General features: G+C 45.2%; 1 pseudogene; it reads right to left on the reverse strand.

Annotated features, from left to right (window-relative positions):
• Positions 1–767: 767 nt before the first annotated feature.
• Positions 768–11,589, reverse strand: LOC103645670 (uncharacterized; annotated as a pseudogene).
• Positions 11,590–12,337: the final 748 nt, after the last annotated feature.

A 12,337-nucleotide genomic window follows, 5' to 3' on the forward strand; every position in this document is an offset into this window, starting at 1 on the left:
GAACGGAGTTAATATATAACATTAGTAAAAATAATATGTCAGATTTTGAATCTAATTGTACGACCAAACTTGGCCAAGAAATCAGAGCGTTTTACACTCTAACTAGTGCCGATTTGGTTCATCAGGTTGGACATTTCATAAAAAACAAGGAAGAAATACATGTAGTGAACAGAAATGATAACAGAGAGCAGGATAGAATTCAGTTGCAAAAAAGATAAAAACACTATGGTCTCAAGTTTTCAGTGGGGGTGAAAAGTGAAAATATTTTGTGAACTTACACTAAAAAGTCTTATACTTTTCAAGAAGACTTGTATTTCCACACGAAACAGTAGGATCTCAAATTTCCAGTACAGCTGGAACCTCAGTTCACACTTCTAGATCACATCAAAGACCGATAATTTATTTTATAAAAAAATACAAAATATTTATCTCTAACTAAATTTTAGTGTTTGGCACGAATTTGTCAGCAAGGAATGCAGCTAGCGAAAGAAGAAAAGGGGACAAAATTCAGAGTCTGTTTGGTTCAGCTGTAGATTCATGAAAATATGACCCTATATGTGAGATGTGAGAAAATTATTGCAAGTTGACGATTGTAAAAAAAAATCTAAAAATAGTTGGTTGAAACAGCTGTCAACTATAAATTCTATAAGAGCATGATAGCTTGGTAACATAGATGACAGAAATCTAAAAAATCTAAGCTATGATGAGGTTCTAAATTAAAATAGAGAAATCTTTAGTTTTTTTAGAAATCCATTCTGTCCTTGTACTTTTTCGATAAGGGAAGCTTTATATTAAAGGTTACCAAGAGCGATACATCAAGAAGATACATAGTCTTGGTACACAAACTTCTGGTCTCTGCCTAATGCACATAGCCAACCTAAAAAAACAAACATAAACGCAGCAGCTTCCCCAAGCTAGCGACAGTCAATCCGAAGACTAGATCGCCACCCATGCACCCGGGAAAAAAAGACCGTGGTCGTTCGCACCAAGAGTCGCGAACCCTCCACAACCAACGGTCGCAGCTCCTCTCGCTGAAGGATGGCCCAACTTGATAGCTTCTGTGACGCCAAATGGATAACCTACAAAGGAGAACACAAGATTTTTTTCTCAAAAACTAAGTCATTTCTACAGATCCAGAGCGCCCAGCACAGCACCGCCGCTCCAAGTAAAAGCAATGGTTTCAGCATACTATTAAAACCTTGAAGCCAATCCCCAAATATATGGTCTACATTTTGTGGTTGGTTGATTCCGGTGGCCATCAGAAACACGCTCCAGACTAATCGGGCAAGCTGGCAATCGAAGAAGAGGTGTTGAATGGTCTCTTCCTTGTGACAAGAGGCGCATGACAAACTACCTTGCCAGTTTCGTTTAGCCAAATTGTCTTTTGTGAGGATTACGCTCTTACGCAAATACCATAGGAAAATTTTAAATTTCAGGGGGGCCTTTAGCTTCCAAAGCTCTTTATTAACATTAGGGATATTTCTGAGCATCAAAGCAGCATAGTGCGATTTATCCGAGAATCTACCATTCGTGAAAAGGGTCCAGAGGAAGGTGTCCTATTCGTGGGACAGCTCCACACCTTGTATGCGTGACAAAAGAGAAAGCCAATCGATCAAATTGGCTCCAAATAACTGTCTCCGCCAGGAAAAGTTCGGAGGCGAAACACTTAAGGCTTCTGATATTGAAATGAATTTTTTCCTCGCAATGTTATATAGGGCTAGATATTGGTCTTTTAAAGAGGACCTATCCAACCAGGCATCCTCCCAGAACCTCACTTGAGAGTCATCCTTCATGAGGAATGAGCCAAAACGGAGGAAGGTTGGCTTTACTTTCATTAAGCCTGACCAAAAATGAGAGTCACCAAGTTTCCACTGCACATGAGACAAAGGTTTTGAGCCAACATATTTATTATGTAGAAGACTATCATGCCTTGTTCACGAAGAAGACTTAAGAGTTGTCCTCGACGCTTGGGAAGAACGAAATCATCACTGTCAATAAGAACACGTTGAAGGCCACAAATCCATTAGTTCATATGTATATGAACCATAGACTTTATACAATCACTTCTATATCTCAGGTGTTTTTTATATAACATGCAATTTTGCCATTGTTTGATTATAAAGAAATGTAAATTATCTCTTGTAAGTTGTTTTCTAATTGTAGTAGTTGATCGTATGAGTTTATTTCTTTAAAGTTCGTAAATATTTAGACACCTGAAATATAACAAACCCCTTATGAAATTTGCACAAATTGAACGAATTCCTCCGAGTTGGGCTTGGAACTATTATATATTCTCTACTTGATGAAACCATCCTCGTTTGGCATGGCATGCAAGTCTCTCTCTGTACAAAACTTTAAATTCTACCCGGTGTCCCTTGTAATTTTCATACTTGTTTAGGTAGTGTTTGGTTGAAGAGCCAAGTAGAACGGAGTCGTTCTGTTCCAGTTTTGTTGCTGTTTGGTTACAAAGTAACTAAAACGGAATGACTGCAATTAGGGAATATTCTTCTCAGATCCGAAACCATTCCGCTCCAAAAAATCAACCGAACGGAGCCGCTCTGTTTCCCTCCCGCTCTCACAGTCACGCTCCATTCCGTTCACTCTGCAACCAAATAAAAAACAGAGTCGCTCCGTTACAGATTACCAAACACATAACAGAGCGGCTCCGTTCCTAGAATCAGAGATGGAACGACTCCGTTCTACTTGTCTCCTCAACCAAACACTACCTTGTATTCTTTTTACATTCTGCGAATTTGGATGTAATAAAAGATACGGAAAAATGAGTGCAGACTTCAGCTGCCCTTTATGTATTTCCATAATTCCATGCAACCTTTCAGTCTTCAGCTCGGGCTCCATCACCGTCACCGCTGCCGGCGATCAGCTCCAGCGCGGAGCCCACGATGGCGGAGAAGCTAAAACGGTGCTTGCTGATGCCGACGCTTCCTGAGAAAACGTGGTAGCACTCCAGCTCCGACGTGGTGTCAGCGATGGATTCTAGCAGCCGCTTCATGCCCACCTCCCTGAGGAGCTGAACGTACCCGCCGCTGTGGTCACCGCCTCCGCCCGAACTCGTCATCAGCCAGATGACTTGCTGCGCCACGAACCGTCGCATTCGCGGGACCCTAATGTCCGGATATTGTTGGATCTTTTATGAGCTTGACCTATTTATTGAATAAACTCTAAGGTGTGTAATGGTGGAGAATACCAATGGTACCACATTAAAAGTCCAAGGGTCTGTTGGCTTGACTTATATGGTGGGATTTATCCCACTTAACTTGAGAAATCAAGAAAGGGACAAGAGCGTGCCACACGCGCGCGCGCCGCCGCCGCCGGCCGGGCCGGGCGTGGCAGGCGGGCGGACGGGCGGGCGGGCGGCTGGCCGACTCATGCCATAACTCGGCTAGAGCTGGCCGACTCTTGGCGTGACTCGGCGACCTTTCTCCTTCAGCTTCCCTCCGCGAGAGGTTAAATAGAGGAGCACCCCTGTCACTCGATACACGAGAGAAAACACTTTCAGACTCACAGTCCAGCCGCTGAGTGAGGGTATTTCCATCTCGTGACTCTGCGCGCACAGAGAAGCGAGAGGGCAGGTGCCTCCGAAGCCGGTGTCGTTCGAGACCTTGCACGGGGGATCGACAATTAGGTTTTTGGGGAGCGTCTACGCGACTGCCCAAAACATCTCCAACATGACAAAGGAAGCTGGCCAAGGATCTGGATCATCAGAGCGCATGAGAGGGTATGATCAGTTTATTTACTTACTGTTTTGTGTTCTGGAGATTATATATGTTTCATATATTCATCTATGTTGTTTCATATGTACGAATGATTTTATCTTATCTGTTCTGTCTTATTATAATATGATAGATCTGTCTGTTTTAATTTTACAGTCATGCTGTTTATGTTTCTATCTGTTTATTCTCAATTGTTCAGTCAGTTTACATGCTTATTGTATTCATATGATTTATATAATTCTCATGCTCTATGTTCTCTTGATTCATATTGGTATAGATCAATTTAAGATCATAATTTCTATGGTTAATTATTTATTATATATCATCATCATAATGTTAATTTATGGAATTAAAATAATACGGAAAATGTCTATATTTCTAACAATCCAAAAACCTAATGTTAGGCATTTTTCTGTCAGAGGATTTGCTGCTGTGCTAAAGCCTGATCCTTTCGATGGTAAAAACTTCTTGATATGGAAAGCTAAGATGAAATTGTGGCTTACTGCAATGTCTTGTTTTCATGCCGCTGAGGGCAAGCCTGTCAACTTACTTCCTGAGGATGAGGCTAAGTTTAAGGCTGAAGACAACCTCTTTCGAGGAGCAGTAATTAGTGCACTGGATACTAAATTCCAGAAAAGTTATATCATCCTTCCCACAGGGAAAGAGCTGTGGGATGCACTTGTTGGAAAGTTTGGAGTAACTGACGCTGGTAGCGAGCTGTATCTCATGGAGCAGCTGTATGACTACAAGATGGTTGAGAACCGATCAGTAGTGGAACAGGCTCATGAGTTTCAGGCACTAGCTAAGGAACTCGAACTTTTTCCTTGTCCTTTGCCTGACAAGTTTGTGGCTGGCGGTATAATCGCCAAGTTACCACCTTCTTGGAAGGACTTTGCTACCTCTCTCAAACATAAGAGACAAGAGTTCAATGTGGAAGAGCTCATTGGTACTCTTGATGTTGAGGAAAGGGCTAGAACAAAGGACAGTGGAAAAGGTGTTGAGACCTCTACTGCTAATGTGGTGCAGAAGAGAAACTTCCGCAAGTTTAACAAGAAGAAAAACCAGAACAAACAAGTGAATGCAAATAAACCTGTTCATACAGCACAGTTTAAAAAGAAGAACAACAATAACAAGGGAAAGGGAGGATGCTTTGTCTGTGGCAGTGACAACATTGGGCAAGAGAGTGCCCTGATCGCAAGTTTACTCAAGACAAGAAATCAGCTAATGTTGTAACCACTGAAACTGAAGATGGAACATCTGGGTATGGTAATTCTTTACCATTTGTTCTTTCAGTCTGTAATTCACCTGAGTGGTGGATGGACAGTGGTGCAAACATTCATGTGTGTGCTGATGCCTCTATGTTCACTTCCTATCAGGTCGGGAGGTCTGGCGCCTTGTTAATGGGAAATGGGTCGCGTGCTCATGTTCTTGGTGTTGGTACGGTCATTCTGAAGTTTACTTCGGGAAAGACGGTGCCATTGAAGAGCGTGCAGCATGTGCCCTCTATCAAGAAGAATCTCGTTAGCGCTTCTATGCTATGTCGAGATGGATACAAAGTTGTTCTTGAGTCTAATAAATGTGTTGTATCAAAACATGGTAATTTCGTTGGTAAAGGATATGACCGCGGAGGCTTGTTCCGCTTATCACTGCATGATGTGTGTAATAAACTGGTGAATTCTGTTCATTTTTCTGATGAGTCAGATTTATGGCATTCACGTTTTTGTCATGCAAGTTTTGGCTGTCTTATGCGGTTAGCAAATATAAATTTAATTCCTAAATTTAACTTAGTCAAAAAGTCTAAGTGCCATGTGTGTGTTGAATCAAAACAACCCCGCAAGCCTCATAAGGTTGCTGAGGCGAGGAGTTTGGCACCTCTAGAACTTGTTCATTCTGATCTGTGCGAGATGAATGGAATTTTGACCAAAGGTGGTAAAAGATACTTTCTCACTTTTATAGATGACTCCACTAGATTTTGTTATGTGTATCTCTTAAAAACAAAAGATGAAGCGTTCAATTATTTTAAAGCCTATAAAGCTGAAGTTGAGAACCAACTTGAGAGGAAAATAAAACGTTTAAGGTCAGACCGAGGTGGAGAATATTTCTCTAATGTGTTCGATGAGTTCTGCGTGGAACATGATATTATTCATGAGAGGACACCGCCATTCTCACCACAATCCAATGGAATTGCTGAAAGGAAAAACCGCACTCTAACCGATTTGGTGAATGCCATGTTGAGTACAGCGGGATTATCCAAGGCATGGTGGGGTGAGGCGATTTTGACAGCATGTCATGTCCTGAATAGAGTTCCAACAAAGAACAAAGAGATCACACCATTCGAGGAATGGGAAAAGAGAAGATTAAATCTCTCATATTTGCGCACTTGGGGTTGCTTGGCTAAGGTGAATGTGCCAATCAACAAAAAGCGTAAACTTGGGCCTAAAACTGTTGATTGTGTATTTCTTGGGTACTCTTTTCACAGCACTGGGTATAGGTTCTTAATTATAAAATCTGATGTGCCTGATATGTATGTTGATACTATCATGGAATCAAGAGACGCAACATTTTTTGAGAATGAGTTTCCCATGAAGAATACACCTAGTGATACAAGTCATGAGACTATAATTCCCCATGAGCACGAACTGTCGATTCCTATAGATCATGCTGAGGATTCTCACGTGCACATCCCTGAGGAGGATGACACTATAGTCACTCGAAAGAGCAAGAGACAGAGGGTTGCAAAATCCTTTGGTAATGACTTTATAGTGTACCTTGTGGAAGACACACCAACTACCATTAGTGAGGCATATTCCTCTCCTGATGCTGACTTATGGAAGGAAGCAGTAAGGAGTGAGATGGAATCTATTATGTCTAATGGAACTTGGGAGGTCGTTGACCGTCCTTATGGTTGTCAACCTATAGGTTGCAAATGGATCTTCAAGAAAAAGCTTAGGCCTGATGGTACAATCGAGAGGTACAAGGCAAGGCTTGTGGCCAAAGGATATACCCAAAAGGAGGGTGAAGATTTCTTTGACACCTACTCACCAGTGGCTCGATTGACTACAATTCGCACATTAATAGCCGTGGCAGCCTATTATGGTCTTATCATTCATCAGATGGATGTTAAGACAACTTTCCTAAATGGAGAGTTGGATGAGGAGATCTATATGGATCAGCCAGAAGGGTTTATTGCGGATGGTCAAGAGAACAAGGTGTGCAGGTTGATAAAATCATTGTATGGCCTAAAACAAGCACCTAAGCAATGGCATGAAAAGTTTGATAATACTCTTACAACAGCTGGCTTTGTTGTAAATGAATCTGACACGTGTGTATACTATCGATATGGTGGGGGTGAGTCTGTTATGTTGTGCCTTTATGTTGATGACATCTTGATCTTTGGATCAAATCTCAATGTGATTGAGGAAGTTAAAAATCTTCTATCGAGCAATTTCGAAATGAAAGATTTGGGAGAAGCTGATATCATTCTAAACATCAAGCTTGTTAGAGAAGCTGATGGTGGGGTAACTTTGTTACAATCCCATTATGTGGAAAAGGTATTGAGTCGCTTTGGTTTTAGTGACTGTGATCCTGCTCCAACACCTTATGACCCCAGTGTGCTATTAAGAAAGAATCGGAGAATAGCAAGGGATCAATTGACATACTCCCAGATCATTGGCTCGCTCATGTACCTTGCAAGTGCAACAAGGCCAGACATCTCTTATGCTGTGAGTAAGCTAAGTCGGTTTGTGTCGAAACCAGGAGATTATCACTGGCGTGCTCTTGAGAGAGTGTTGCGATATTTGAAAGGTACTATGACATACGGTATTCATTTTACCGGAAACCCAAAAGTGCTGGAAGGCTATTGTGATGCCAACTGGATTTCTGATGCTGATGAGCTTTATGCCACAAGAGGATATGTGTTTCTGTTTGGAGGTGGCGCTGTTTCCTGGAAGTATTGCAAGCAGACTATCTTAACGAAGTCTACAATGGAAGCATAACTCGCAGCATTAGACACTGCTGGGGCTGAGGTCGAGTGGCTTCGTGATTTCCTATTGGACTTACCGGTAGTTGAAAAACCGATACCGGCCATTTCAATGAACTGTGACAACCAAACGGTGATTACAAAGGTTAACAGTTCTAGGAATAACATGAAGTCTACAAGGCATGTTAAGAGGAGATTGAAATCTGTCAGAAAGTTGAAAAACTCCGGAGTTATAACTGTGGATTATGTCCACACATCGAATAATCTGGCAGATCAATTCACTAAGGGTCTGTCACGCAATGTGATAGAAAGTGCATCGAGGGAAATGGGTATGAGACCCATGTGAGATCTACTCTAGTGGTAACCTACTCTATGTGATCGGAGATCCCGTGAAGTAGAGTGGTGAAACAAGCTAGGAGTAGATTGTGAGGAAAGATCCCTTCTTTAACTCATTTCTGATGCACATCTTTCCTATCTGTAAGACAGGATGGTTTTTACCTTAATGTATTCCAAGAGTCTTATAAAGGTGAGACGTTGTCCTACAGAACATCTTCTGAGAAATACACCTATATGAGTCAGACTGCTAGTCACAGTCTATGGGACTTGGGTAATCCCTAAATACTCATGAAAGGCACTGAAGTGTGACTTATATGCTTCTAAACAGCGGGAATACCCTTTTGCAGCCTAGTATCAGCAAAGGATTTGAGTGAATCTTATTTCGCACAAAACTGTCAATTCAAGGCATAGTCCATTGTTCAGTTGTGAATGAGTGAAACTCTTATTCTAGATGGATGTTCAACTTAACAGTCTCCATCGAAACACTGGTATATCAAAGGATTGTGATTCTGATACTTCATCATTACAAACCCTAGAGTTTGGTGGGGATTGTTGGATCTTTTATGGGCTTGGCCCCATTTATTGAATAAACTCTAAGGTGTGTAATGGTGGAGAATACCAATGGTACCACATTGGAAGTCCAAGGGTCTGTTGGCTTGACTTATATGGTGGGATTTATTCCACTTAACTTGAGAAGTCAAGAAAGGGACAAGGGCGTGCCACACGCGCGCGCGCGCCGCCGCTGGCGTGGCGTGGCATGGCGTGGTGTGGCGAGGCAGGCAGGCGAGCGGGCGTGGTGTGGTTGTGTTAATTTTTAGCACTCACTAACCGCGTTAACCTTTCAGTTGCCTGTCTCTTCGTCAGCCAGCCGAGTGACCCTGTCTCTTCGTCAGCCAGCCGAGTGACCCTTCTCCTTCAGCTGACCGACTCATGGCATGACTCGGCGAGTGCTGGCCGACTCATGCCATAACTCGGCTAGAGCTGGCCGACTCTTGGCGTGACTCGGCGACCTTTCTCCTTCAGCTTCCCTCTGCGAGAGGTTAAATAGAGGAGCACCCCTGTCACTCGGTACACGAGAGAAAACACTTTCAGACTCACAGTCCAGCCGCCGAGTGAGGGTATTTCCATCTCGTGACTCTGCGCGCACAGAGAAGCGAGAGGGCAGGTGCCTCCGAAGCCCGTGTCGTTCGAGACCTTGCACGGTGGATCGGCAATTAGGTTTTTGGGGAGCGTCTACGCGACTGCCCAAAACATCTCCAACATGACAAAAGAAGCTGGCCAAGGATCTGGATCATCAGAGCACATGGGAGGGTATGATCAGTTTATTTACTTACTGTTTTGTGTTCTGGAGATTATATATGTTTCATATATTCATCTATGCTGTTTCATATGTACGAATGATTTTATCTTATCTGTTCTGTCTTATTATAATATGATAGATCTGTCTGTTTTAATTTTACAGTCATGTTGTTTATGTTTCTATCTGTTTATTCTCAATTGTTCAGTCAGTTTACATGCTTATTGTATTCATATGATTTATATAATTCTCATGCTCTATGTTCTCTTGATTCATATTGGTATGGATCAATTTAAGATCACAATTTCTATGGTTAATTATTTATTATATGTCATCATTATAATGTTAATTTATGAAATTAAAATAATACGGAAAATGACTATATTTCTAACATACCTGTACTGCCGCAGGATGTTCGCGAGAAGCTCCACGTATGCGCGTTCGTCCGCCACACCGGCGCCGCGCAGCTCGGCGGCAAACTGCTCGCCGTCGATTAACTGGCAGATCTCCGTCGTCAGGCCGACGGACACCTCGAGTATTCTATCTTTGTCCACCTTGGTGGCGTTCAGCACCGTTGGCAAGGCCTTGGTCACCACGCGCAGCCGCTCCCTCTGCTGTCGCCCCGAGTACGCGCACAGGTTCCGCAGGACCCTCGCCGCGTTGAGGCGCCGCCGTGCGTCGCCGTCCTGCAACGCCGACACGAGCTGGTCCAGCACGTCGGTCTGCCTGAGTATCGCCGCGCATCCGGCCTCGCTCTCCAGAGCCAGCATCGCCAGCGCTTCGCCGGCCTCGCGACGAGTTCCGTGTCTTGGGCATTGAAGAATATTGAAAGCAGCAGCTTGACGACGCCTCCGGTGGCCACAATGGCCTCCTTGCCGCTGTCGTGCATAGCCAGCCCAGTGAGCACGTCCGCGGCAAGCTTCTGCAGCTCCCTGTGCTGCTGCCCGTACCGCAGTATGCCGCGCAGGTTGCTCACCGTGAAGACGTTCTCCGCGACGCTCTCCCGGAGCGCCTTCCCGGTGCTACCCGTCGTGGACACGAGCATCTTGACCACCTTGAGCGCGCGCTTCATGGCGCGCACCTGCGAGTCGGTGACGTGCGGGTTCTGGAGGAGAGCCCGCGACGCCTGCGTGAAGTTGATGACCTTGGCGAGCAGGCCTCGCGCGTTACCGATCTTGCCGCCGCAGTTGTCGTGGTCCCTGGCGAGCCTTTTGAGGATGAGCAGGCCCAGCAGGTTGAACTGCAGGTGGTCGTAGCCGCGGCTGGCCGCCGGCGGTGAGGCTCCGTGCTCGGCGGGAGCACAGGGCAGCTGCGGGTGCGTTCCGGACACGGGCGGACTCGTGGCGGTGTAGAGCAGGGACGTGACGGACTCGATGGCCCCAGGGATGCCGGACACGCGGAGCGCGTTCTGACGCTTGCTGGCGAGTTTGGACACGATCTCGGCGGCGCACAGTCGCACCTCATCCTCTTCGGTACGCTTCCAGTTGAGCATCTCGACGAGCCGGTCGATGGACCTCGGGGTGGTGCCGACCTTGCGCAGCGTGTCGCTCGCGGAGCGCTCGCTGTTGGCGAACTGCTGCAGGATGCGCACGCCGATGATCTGCTCGTCGAGGAAGTCCGAGAGGATGAGGTCCTCGGCGAAGGTGACGAGGTCCATCTTGATGCCGTCGAAGATGCTCCCGGCGATGCACCGCGAGTAGGCGTCGTAGAAGAAGCGCTTGAGGGAGACGAGCCCGTACGGGCCCAGCTCGCACTCGGCGCTCACCTGGTGGAGCAGCTTGCAGACGGAGACCTTCCACGTCCAGTACGCCTTCTCGAACAGGAAGAGCGACGCCTCCACGAGCGCCAGGGTGTAAAAGAGCAGGAGCGCCGGCCTCATGTTGCGGCTGTCGCGGCCGCCGAAGTCCTGCTTCCAGAGACGCATCACCGAGAGCACGACGCAGGCCAGGGCGGAGAGCACCTGCATCCAGTTGAGCAGCCTGCCGATCTTCCTGGAGACGAAGACCCAGCCGGTTATTCATCTAATTTCGTAGTTTGTGCTATTCGGCGACAAAGATCAGAAATGGTTGTCAAATTTAGAAAAAAATATAATTTATAGGCACATGCAACAACGTTTTGGTCTATTTGACTTTGTTGACCATAATCTACATTAAATCTAATGCAGTCTGTATATAAGTAATTCATATTTAGATCTAAATTTTGTAGCCAGATGCGGATGTCACTGTTGCAACATGTGGTCCTAGTGACCAGCGCTGCTCCCGATCAGTCTGCTGCTTTGCGTGATCGCCTTCTGTGACTCTGTTTGTGGGCATGTGGCAGAGGCCAAGTCAAGTTATCATTGGCAATGGGTAGCCGCAAAGCTAGACGACAAGACGAAATCACGAAACGCAAAGGGATGAGGTTCAGAGATCAATCATCTTTCGATGAATTAGGTTTTGACGGTGTGAACCGTCGATTAGCCATTCAACAAATATTTTATGCTACATTTGTTTGTCTCTTTTAAGTTTTGGTTAGCATACTACAAAAGAGTTATGGATCATATATTACCAATAATTATATTAAACTTTTGATTAATTAAGCTACATAGAGTTTAGATGCACAAAATTTAGAGTATATATATTTAGATTGCACAAAATTTAAAATGTGTATATATATGTCGTAGCCTTTGGAGGGACCATGGCCTCTACCGGGCCCCCCTTGGCTCCGCCACTGCCCCTGCCCCTGCTGCGGCTTAGTGCCAAACGCAGTTAATATGGTCGATCACTTATGGTGGGTCAATCCTGGGTCAGGCGCGAAATGCACTAGAGTGGCTTTCTCTCGATTCACCCGACCCCGTTCTGGCTTCACCTCGCCCGATTCCGGGCTCGTTGCCTTGGGACTATCCAGGGGTGGGTCCTTCCACGACGGATCTTTTCATCGTCCTTCTGCTGACTAGTCGGCCTCTCCGACACTTTTGTGAGAGACACATGTGGGATCCTACATTAATAGTGAAGA

Source organism: Zea mays, chromosome 1 (assembly GCF_902167145.1).
Source record: "Zea mays cultivar B73 chromosome 1, Zm-B73-REFERENCE-NAM-5.0, whole genome shotgun sequence".
NCBI lineage: Eukaryota > Viridiplantae > Streptophyta > Magnoliopsida > Poales > Poaceae > Zea > Zea mays.